This window comes from Heterodontus francisci, unplaced genomic scaffold (assembly GCF_036365525.1).
Source record: "Heterodontus francisci isolate sHetFra1 unplaced genomic scaffold, sHetFra1.hap1 HAP1_SCAFFOLD_51_1, whole genome shotgun sequence".
Classification (NCBI taxonomy): domain Eukaryota; kingdom Metazoa; phylum Chordata; class Chondrichthyes; order Heterodontiformes; family Heterodontidae; genus Heterodontus; species Heterodontus francisci.
In genome coordinates this window covers 343,594-353,576 of record NW_027141937.1, presented here as the reverse complement: position 1 = coordinate 353,576, position 9,983 = coordinate 343,594, and the positions used below count along the sequence as shown (strand labels likewise).

Sequence of the window (9,983 nt, the reverse complement as noted above, 5' to 3'; positions counted from 1 at the left end):
CATTTCCAAAAACAAGCATTCTAAAATCAAAAGACCTTTTGTTTGTTTCTCCTTTCTTTTAATTTCTCCTCTATTCTTCTCTATCACTCCCTTCAACAGTCCTATTCAGATCAAGGTGGAATGTGAATAGTGTCACAACTCACCTCTGACACTATTATTACCCTTCTCTTCTCTTGTCTTATTCAATGGGAAAGTTTTATTCACCAGTCTGTTGCTGTTTTACACTCTTGCCATACCGTCTGGTATTGCATCCATCTGAATTCTGTGCTTTCATGGCCTTATATTTCTTTTCCACTTCTGGATGATTTGTTTGCTTCAGTTCCATTCAACCAGGCTGAACCACAGGGAAGCTTAGAACCTTTGCCTTGGACGGGTCCACGTTGATCCATTACATTCAGAATCACCTCCTTGAAATAACTCCATAGTACAACTACAGTAACCACACAGCATCTGCTTCAAACACTCCTCCACATTTTATCTGTTCTGACCGTCAACACCTCCAGCTCTTCTGTTTAAGTGGAACCCATCAGGTGTGTATAGGCTCCTTCTATTCGGAAAGCTGTCGCACTGGTTCAGGGAATTCAGCCCTGTTTCTCTACTCGAAAGGATCGGCCATTTTTTTTTCTTTATATATATTTTATATGTCGAGGGGGCCTTTATTCCTCAGGCCCCCATTACATACACACTTATATTTTTAAAATAACTTTATTAAAACCAGATAAATAAACAAAAAACTCAAATTAAAATGCCATTCTCGGCGTTGACAATGCACTCCAGTCCCTGCGGTGCCCACCGGTCGCGGAAGGCCTCAAGCGTACCGGCAGACAACGCATGCTCCTTTTCCAGGTACACCCGGGCGCGAACGTCACCGCGGAAGAGGGGCAGGCAATCGGGGAGGACGGACCTCCCGACGGCCCGCAACCTGGACCTGTGAATTGCCACCTTGGCCAGGCCCAGGAGTAGACCGACGAGGAGATCCTCCTCCCGGCCCAAGCCCCTCCGCACCGGGTGCCCAAAGATCAGGAGCGTGGGACTGAAGTGCAGCCAGAATTTGAGGAGCAGCCCCTTCAGATACTCAAAGAGGGGCTGCAACCTCGCACACTCCGTACAAATGTGGAACACGGACTCGTCCAGGCCGCAGCAAGTACAGGTGGCCTGGGAGTCCGTGAACCTACTTAAAAGCCTATTGCACGGGACTGCTCTGTGCAGCACCCTCCACCCCTGGTCCCCGATGTAAAGGGGGAAGACTCCCGCGGAGAGAGACCTCCATTGGGGTTTCCCCTCGCCGCCAGATGGCAACGCGGACCGCCAGGGCGTGTCCGGCCGGCTGACGAGAGCGAGGAAGTGGAGAGTGTGCAGGAGCAGCCCGTACAGGAAACCCCTCCGCGCCGATTGGAATGGCACGGAGGGCATTTCCGAGAGGCGGCTCGGGTTGTGCGGGACCGGCTCCCGAGGAGGGTTTCGGGGCCTGGGTCCGATGAGCAGTTCCGGCCGAGCGGGGGTCAGCTCGGCCGGGATCACTCCGCACTCCCGAGCCCCCTCGCCACCTGCAGTGAGGGACGTCCCGGGGGTTTCGGCTACTCCCCCGCCCGCCGGACCGTCCCCGGAGTTGGCCGCCCGGACAGCCGAGGCACTCTCCTCCGCCGGCGGGGGAGCGCCCTGACTGGAGGCGACCATGTTCCAGACTCGGAAAAGATCCCGGTAAAAGACAGGCAACTCCCTCAGAGAGACGCGGCTAACGGACTCCACCGGGAGCTGCGTGTAGTCTTGAAGGCAGTGACACTGGCGGAAAAAATACGTCGCCAACGCACACCATCTGGGAGGACGCTCGACGTGCAGGTATCTCTGCAGGGTCCGAAGGCGGAGAGTCGCAGCCTGGGTGCGGACGCACACCAGCGACTGACCGCCCTCCTCGATCGGGAGACTCAGGACCGCGGCAGAGACCCAGTGTTTCCTCTTGCCCCAGAAGAAATCGACGAGTTTCTTCTGGATCTTGGTGGCAAATAAAGGATCAGCCATGCTTGATCTGCCTCGTATTTTGCTTTCATTGCAACGTAACAAGACCTCCAATCCTCTGGCACCACACCTGTATCCAGTGAGGGATTGGAAAATGATGGTCAGACCTTCCACTATTTCTTCCCTGGCTTCTTTCAACAACCTGGGGTACATTTCATCTGGTCCTGATGATTTATCCACATTCAAGGATGCTCATCCCATTTATACTTCCTCTCTCCTTAAGTTATCACGTCCAATACTTCACACTCCTCCTCCTTAATAACAATATCTGCATCACCCTCTCATTCGGGAAAACAGTAAAGTATTCATTAAGGATATTGGCACCCCGATACAAAGGTTACATTTTTGATCTTTTCTGTGCCCTGCTGTTTGCTAAGTTGCCTCTTACTCGAATGTTTTGATGCAACATCTTTGGGTCCATTGTTATTTTGCTTGTCCATGTTCTTTCCTGCTTTCTCTTTGCTCTTCACCGCTGCTCCCAAACGCCTCCAGTTCAGTCAAAACATAACTTGTCAGAAGTGGGATTCGAACCCACGCCTCCAATGGAAACTGCGACCTGAGCGCAGCGCCTTAGACAGCTCAGCCATCCTAACTGCCTGCGATGTGCTAGCAATGCGAAGGAAATTATTCATTCTTTGTGAAAGTATTTGTGAGATTGTGGAAATGTCTGGAAGAGGAAAGACCGGCGGGAAAGCTCGGGCCAAGGCCAAGTCTCGCTCCTCCCGGGCTGGCCTGCAGTTCCCAGTGGGCCGTGTTCACAGGCTCCTGAGAAAGGGTAACTATGCTGAGCGTGTGGGTGCCGGAGCCCCGGTCTATCTGGCTGCTGTGCTCGAGTATCTGACCGCTGAAATCCTCGAGCTGGCTGGCAATGCGGCCCGGGACAAGAAGAGCCGCATCATCCCCAGACACCTGCAACTGGCCGTCCGCAACGACGAGGAGCTCAACAAGCTGCTGGGAGGGGTGACTATCACTCAGGGCGGGGTGCTGCCTGATATCCAGGCCGTGCTGCTGCCCAAGAAAACCAGCGCTCAGAGCTCCCAGAAAAAGTAAAGCGGCCAAAATGTCATCTAATAAACCAAAGGCTCTTTTCAGAGCCACCCACAGTCTCTGTGAAAGGACTGGTTACTGTCAGGAGGGAATCAGTGATGGAGTTTTTGTAACAGTGGATTGACCTGTTTCACATCTGTGCAGGTGTGTTTTCAGTTCCCTCTCTGGATTTCGCTCTGTTTCTCTGCTCACACATCTCCCCCTCCAGTTAAGTGAAGAAGTGAACTACAGGGTGTCAGAATCAACAATTTAATAAATCCCGCTGCCTTCGATTTGATAAATCCCGAGATTATCCCGGTAACTTAACGGGAACTGGTTCGGAGCTGATGAATTCATTTAATAATGGAAGTGTCCGGGTTAATTCTCTGTTTTTCATTTAGACAGTTTGAATTGTGTTTTTTTTTTCTCTCTGGTGATCTGAGCACCGCTTCTCAATGAGAATCTGCTCCCAGAACAGAGTAAATGCAGGAAGAAAGAGGCCATTCTCGGGCTGTGTGTTTCTCTCCTAACCTGATCTGTTTCGACCGCACTGTTCCCAGAGGATGGAATCAGTGAGAGTTGTTCACACACAGGAGCTGAGTCCATTGCAGCGCTTTCAGATGTGCCTTCCCCCTGGCCCTCCCTATTCTCCGGACACAGAGCTGTCTGTTTCCCCCGGCGGCGGGATAGAGTCGGGGATTCTCTCCCCGCAGTGTCAGGGTCTGCAGCGCCGGGGAACTGGCGGTTTCAGTCAGAGTGACCGAGCTGCCTTACATATCCTGTGTACTGATCTCCAATGGATTCAAATATTAGTTTAAGTAAACATTGGGTAACGTTTGTAAATAACCCTCATGTGAATGGACCCGGCTCCATTAATGCCTTCCAAATAAAACTGGGATCCATTTCTTTTCCCCAAATGCCAGCTAACGGATCCCAGGAGCGGGGTTGAGATTGTGCTGAGCAGCAATGAGTCTCCGGTAATGCTGCTTTCTAAATTCCAGATCAGCTCTCAGTCCGACAGGCCTTTCGGGAAAGTGATGTGACAAAACAGAAACCATGTGACCGCCCCTCCAATCTAATGGGTTTGATGATGAACAGAGATGGCAGCTCTTTCCTTTGCTGATTTGGTGGCTCTGAAAAGAGCCCTTGTTACACTTGTTACTGAAGCTGGATTTTAGGTGCGTTCCCCGCGGATGCGGCGGGCCAGCTGGATGTCTTTGGCCATGATGGACCGGGATCATTCTGGTGAATCTGCTCATTTTCCGGCAGAAGCATCAGTCGCTGTTTGAACTGTTTAAAGTCAGGGGTGTATTAGCAGCCAGAAAGTGAAGGGCAGTTCATTGCTCCCTGTAGCATTATCCGCCTCTTTCAGGAGAAAAGATCAGAAACCGCTCGTTTCTGTCAGTCCCCGAGAAGCCTGTGAGAAGCGGTTAGTCGCTAATTTGTTCCTTTTACAGAGAGGAAGCTGATATTTGTCCCGTTTTAAATTGCTGAACCGGACCTTCCTCCCGCCGCTTACAGTTAACAGATTGACAAATGAAAACGATTCCTAAAATCGCGTCAGGATTTTGTGACGGTAAATACAGTAAAACAGAACATAAAATGAGAGATTCTAAAATTGTTGCCTGAAAATTGAAATTTTCCATCACTTCAATTCCTTCCTGCTCTGGAATTGCCAGGCTTTTTCCAATTGGAAAATCTAAGCCAATGAGAACTTTGATTTACTTATATGTGATTCTCCTATTGGTTAAGAATTGGATTGAGAAGCGGGTGACCAATCAGAGACAGAGTCAAACTGCGGGGATTCCAGGCCCCCAGTAACTGAGCTGAAACTGTTCAGATTGACAAACCCTGGCAGCAGCTTCACACATTGGACACTTCACACTGAGTCATTCAAGGGCTGGTGTGAGAGAAGCTTCAGATCCTGTCATTGCTCTCTGACTCATTATTCATCTCGAACCAAACAATTAGTAAATGTGAAGCAGTGAAGAGACTTTTCACTCTCACTGCAGAATGTGTCATCTGGGGAAATAAGGAACTATTATATTCGGAGATTCCAGGTACATTCCTCCCTGAACTAATCCATTCCTAACATTCCCGATCACAGCCTATCCCAGCTCCTGTTGTCACCCGACTCCAGCTGAATTGGAGAAACTCATGTGTTGGGGTTTGAGTTGTGAGGTGGGGTTTCTCCGCCAGTGTTACTGTCTTACAAACTCTCCCCCTGAATTTGTGAACTGAGACTGCACCGAACACATCTCCAGTCAGAGTGAGGGCCGGATATTACGGTTTTATTACAGAGAGTGGGGAAAGGGCTGGGTGGAGGGGATGTCAGCGAGTCACCAGGGATCCTGGATTTACTCCAAATCATTTCCATGTGGAATCTGCAGGCGGGGCCGGGACAGGGATCATTTGATCAGGGGATCAGCTCTTTCCTGAGAGATGTGGGTGGCTCTGAGAAGAGCCTTTGTGGTCAGATGTTTACAAGTTTCCCGCGCTCTTTCACTTCTTTCCAGACCCTGCTTTCTGAGCCTTCGCTGCTTTCGGCTTGACCTTGCTCTTCCATGTCTGCACTTTCTTCAGCGCCTTTCCGCCCGCCGCACTCTTGCCTTTTTTGACCTTCTTCGCAGGAGACTTTTTCTGAAGCGCTGCTTTCTTCACCACCTTATTTGGCGTTGCCGCCGCCTTGCTGCTCATTTTCTTGGCTGTTACTTTCTTTGTTGTCACTTTCTTGTCTGCTGGTTTCTTCACCTTCTTTCCCACTTTTCCCTGGGTTTTCCTTCTTGCTGATTTTGAAGGAGCCGGAGGCTCCCTGTCCCTTGCTCTGCACCAGGGAGCCTTTGTTAACATTCATCTTGATACTTTGCTTGATATGGGTCTTGAGCTTCTCCTGAGCGGTGGCAGACCTGCAAGGAATCAACTACCAGCTAGCGTATAAAGCGAGACCAAGGCTCAGGGCCTTCAGTTACCTGGAGGGGAGTCGGAGAGGCAGCAGATCCTGTGAGGAACCACAATCCAGGAAGGATGAGAAGATCATTGTCAGGGTACAGAGGAGATTAAGTTAAAGATTTACCAGTTTATACGCAAGCGCAGAGCCAAGGAACAGTGCTGGGGCAGATCAAATAATAGGAAGCTGTGATCAGTTGGAAGGCAAGAGTGATTCAATGACAGAAGAGATGATGGTGCAAGGCAAAAGTCAGGGACAGAATAAGTAACATTTTGTTAGCACAGATACCAGGAGTGGGGTTTGAACCCACACAGACACATGTCTATTGGATCTTAAGTCCAACGCCTTAACCACTCGGCCATCCTGGTACTTTAACTACCATTGAAAATGATATTTAATGTGATCCGGGTGCCATCTGGCCTTTGACAATATCAAGTTGTGACTCCTCTCCCATGCTAAATTGGACCCTTCATTATTTATGAACCTCAATCGGATCACCCCTCAGTCTAGGTTTCTCTAAGGTGTAGGGTCCCAACTCTTTTAGTCTAACTTGATAACCAAGATGTCTTATTCTGGGAATTCGTCGAATGTCTCTCCTCTGTACCCTTTCCAAAGCCTCAATATCACCCATCATGTGAGGAGACCAAGACTGGATACAATATTCCAAGTGAGTCCTGACCAAGGTTTCATAAAAGGACAAATTCGGGACATCTCGGATACTGAAGGAGTCCGTGTCCAGAAGCAGCAAGACCTGGGCAACATTCAGGCTTGGCCTGCTAAGTGGCACGTAACATTCACACCACATAAGTACCAGGCAATGACCATCTCCAACAAGAGAGAATGTAACCATCTCCCTTTGACGTTCAACAGCATTACCATCGCTGAATCCCCCCAGCATCAACATCCTGGGGGTTACCATTGACAAAAGCTTAACTGGACCATTCATATACATACTCTGGCTCCAAGAGTAAATCAGATAGTGGGAATTCTGTGATGAGTAACTCAGCTCAAGGCACATGGTGAAATGCTCATTAGGAGAGCTGGAGAAATGGACTGGTCAGGTGGGCAGAAAAGTGGCAAATGGAATTCAACTTGGAGAAGTGTGAGGTGATGCCTTTGGTGAGGTCAAACACAGCAAAGGAAGACACAATTAATGGGTGAATGCTGAGAGGTGTAGAGGAAGTGAGGGACCTTGAAGTGAATGTCCACAAATCCCTGAAAGTAGCAGGACAGGTTGATAAGTTGGTTGAGAAGGCTTATGGAATCCTTTCCTTTATTAGCCGATGTATAGAATATAAGAGCAGGGAGGTTATGCTGGAACTGTATCAATCATTAGTTAGGCCACAACTTGAGTTCTGTGTGCAGTTCTGGTCACCTCATTCCAGAAAGGATGTAATTGCACTAGAGAGGTTACAGAGGAGATTTACGAGGATGTTGCCAGGACTGGAAAAATGCAGCTATGAGGAAAGATTGGATAGACTGGGGTTGTTCTCCTTGGAATAGAAGAGGCTGAGGGGAGATTTGATTGAAATGTACAACATTGTGAGGGTTCGGGATAGAATGGATGGGAAGGGTCTATTTACCTTAGTAGGGAGGTCAGTGACCAGGGGGCATAGATTTAAAGTGATGTGTTGAACAATTAGAGGGGAGATGAGGAAAGGTTTTTTCACCCAGAGGGCTGTGGGAGTCTGGAACTCACTGCCTGTAAGGGTAGCTGAGGCAGAAACCCTCAACTCATTTAAAAGGTGTCTGGATGTGCACCTCAAGTACCTGAATCTGCAGGGCTACGGTCCAAATGCTGGACAATGGGATTCAGCTGGGTGGCTCGTTGTTTGGCCTGCCTGTGCTGTAAACTTTCTATGTTCTATGATTCTATGCAGACACAATGGGCCGAATGGCCTCCTTCTCCACTGTAATAATTTTGTGATTTTTGACTCTCCAAAACTTGTCAACCATCTACAAGGCACAAGCCAGGATGAGTGCAGCACCAACAATACTCTAGAAACTCGACACTGTTCAGGACAAAGCAGCCGCCTTGATTGTCACCCCATTCACCACCTTAAACATTCACTCCCTTCACCACTGACGCACAGTGGCAGTAGTGTGTACCATCTACCAGATGCACTGCTGCAACTCACCAAGGCTCCGCAGACAGCACCTTCCAAACCGAAGACCTCCACCACCTTGAAGGACAAGGGCTGCAGATGCATGGAAACACCACCATGTGCAAGCTCCCCTCCAAGTCACACACCATCTGATCTGCAACAATATCGCTGTTCATTCACTGATGCTGGGTCAAAATCCTGGATCTTCCTTCCTCACAGCACTGTGGGTGTACCTACACCACATGGAGTGCAGCAATTCGAGAAGGGAGCTCACCACCACCTTGTCAAGGACAATTAGGGAAGGGTAACAAATTCTGGACTTGCCAGTGTCGCTCACATCCCATGAAAGAATATGCCTCATTTTATACTCAATTGTCCTCTGAATGCAGCCCAACCCTCTATTTGCTCCAACTATCACTACACAGCATTGCTGCAGTACCTTGAGAGATCTGTGCACGAGAACATCCAGATCTCTGCTCAAAATTATTTTCTTTTTTCCACCTACTTTAATGTTTTTCCCTGAAGGGTGTATGAATCTTGAGCATTCGCCCTGTCCACATGAATAACACTGCACTTACCCAAATTAAACATCATTTACCAGTCATGAACCCAATCTCCCAACACATTAAGATCAGCCTGAAACAGTCGAGTATCGTCTACAGTCTGAACACTCGCACAGATCTTCAAATCATCTGTAAATTTACAGAAGGTGCCCCCTACACCTACATCCAGATCATTAATAAAAATAGTAAAGAGCAACAGTCCCAACACCGATCCCTGTGAGATACCATTGGTAACTGGTCTCCAAACAGATCCAGATCCATCTGTAACTACTTTCTGCCTACGTCCTGCCAGTCAGTTCCCAATCCAGATCAATATATTACCACTGATACCAGGGACTTTAATCTTATAGAGAAGCCTCTTGTGTGGAACCTGATCAAAATCTTTTGGATGAGATCAGCTAATTGAACACAGGCCGGAGATGAGGCCAGGCCTGTCCTGCTTTGTGTGTGGGTCTCAGGACCACACAAGGTGAGATCAGCTCACTGAGCACAGGCCCATCCTGCTCTATATAGTGCTCAGTACCTCACCAAATGAGAATAACTAACACACCACAGGCCATGGAGCCTCGGCCCATCCTCCCCTGATTGCAGTTCAGTGCCAACCAGGTCAGATCAGCTAATTCAGCACAGGCCGGAGATGGAAGCTGGATCTTTCCTGCTCTGGGGACTCCGTACCATACCAGGTGCGATGAAGTAAAATTCCACAGGCCGGGGATGGAGCCTGAGATTTCCATTTTCTGTGTGGGGCTCTGTACAACAATGTGTGAGAAGAACTATCATCCCTCAGGCTGAGGAAGGAGCCTGGGCCCATTCTGTTCTGTGTGGCTCCGACCACACTGAGTGGGATCAGTTAACTCAACACAGGCCATGAATACAATCAGGCCCTTTCCTGCTCCGCGTGGCTCAGTATCACACCAGGTGGCATCAGCTAACACAGCACAGGCTGGGGCTGGGGCTGGAGCCTGGGCCCGCCCTGCTCTGTGGGCTCAGTAACAACCCGTTAGATGAACGTTTTTCAAAAGACTTCAGTGTATTTATCTCTGTCCAACACTCTGAGGCAGCTTTCTGTGTTTATGAAGAGTGTAATTTATTGACTGGTCTCTTGGATCAAACAGGGTAACAGACAGAGGTCTGTGTGCAGAGGGTTTGGGAGTGAGCTCTGATTCCTAACTCTTTCTGGACTGTGAGGTATAAAGAATGAATGAGAGAGAGAGAATGTGGGAGAAGGGATGATGGAAGAATTTGTCCGTGAACCTGATTAAAAGTGGCTCAAACGCAAGATAATATTAAGATATCAAGAGCAGAACATTAACATAATCTGAGTTC

The 9,983-nt window shown here is 48.8% G+C and overlaps 2 non-coding genes across 2 annotated transcripts; both read right to left on the bottom strand.

Moving 5' to 3' along the window:
• Positions 1-2,526: 2,526 nt before the first annotated feature.
• trnal-cag (transfer RNA leucine (anticodon CAG)) lies at positions 2,527-2,609 on the bottom strand. Its single transcript has one exon. It is a non-coding gene; the product is annotated as a tRNA-Leu (tRNA).
• A 3,665-nt stretch (positions 2,610-6,274) lies between these two features.
• On the bottom strand, positions 6,275-6,357 carry trnal-uaa (transfer RNA leucine (anticodon UAA)). Its single transcript has one exon. It is a non-coding gene; the product is annotated as a tRNA-Leu (tRNA).
• Between the last annotated feature and the right edge of the window lie 3,626 nt (positions 6,358-9,983).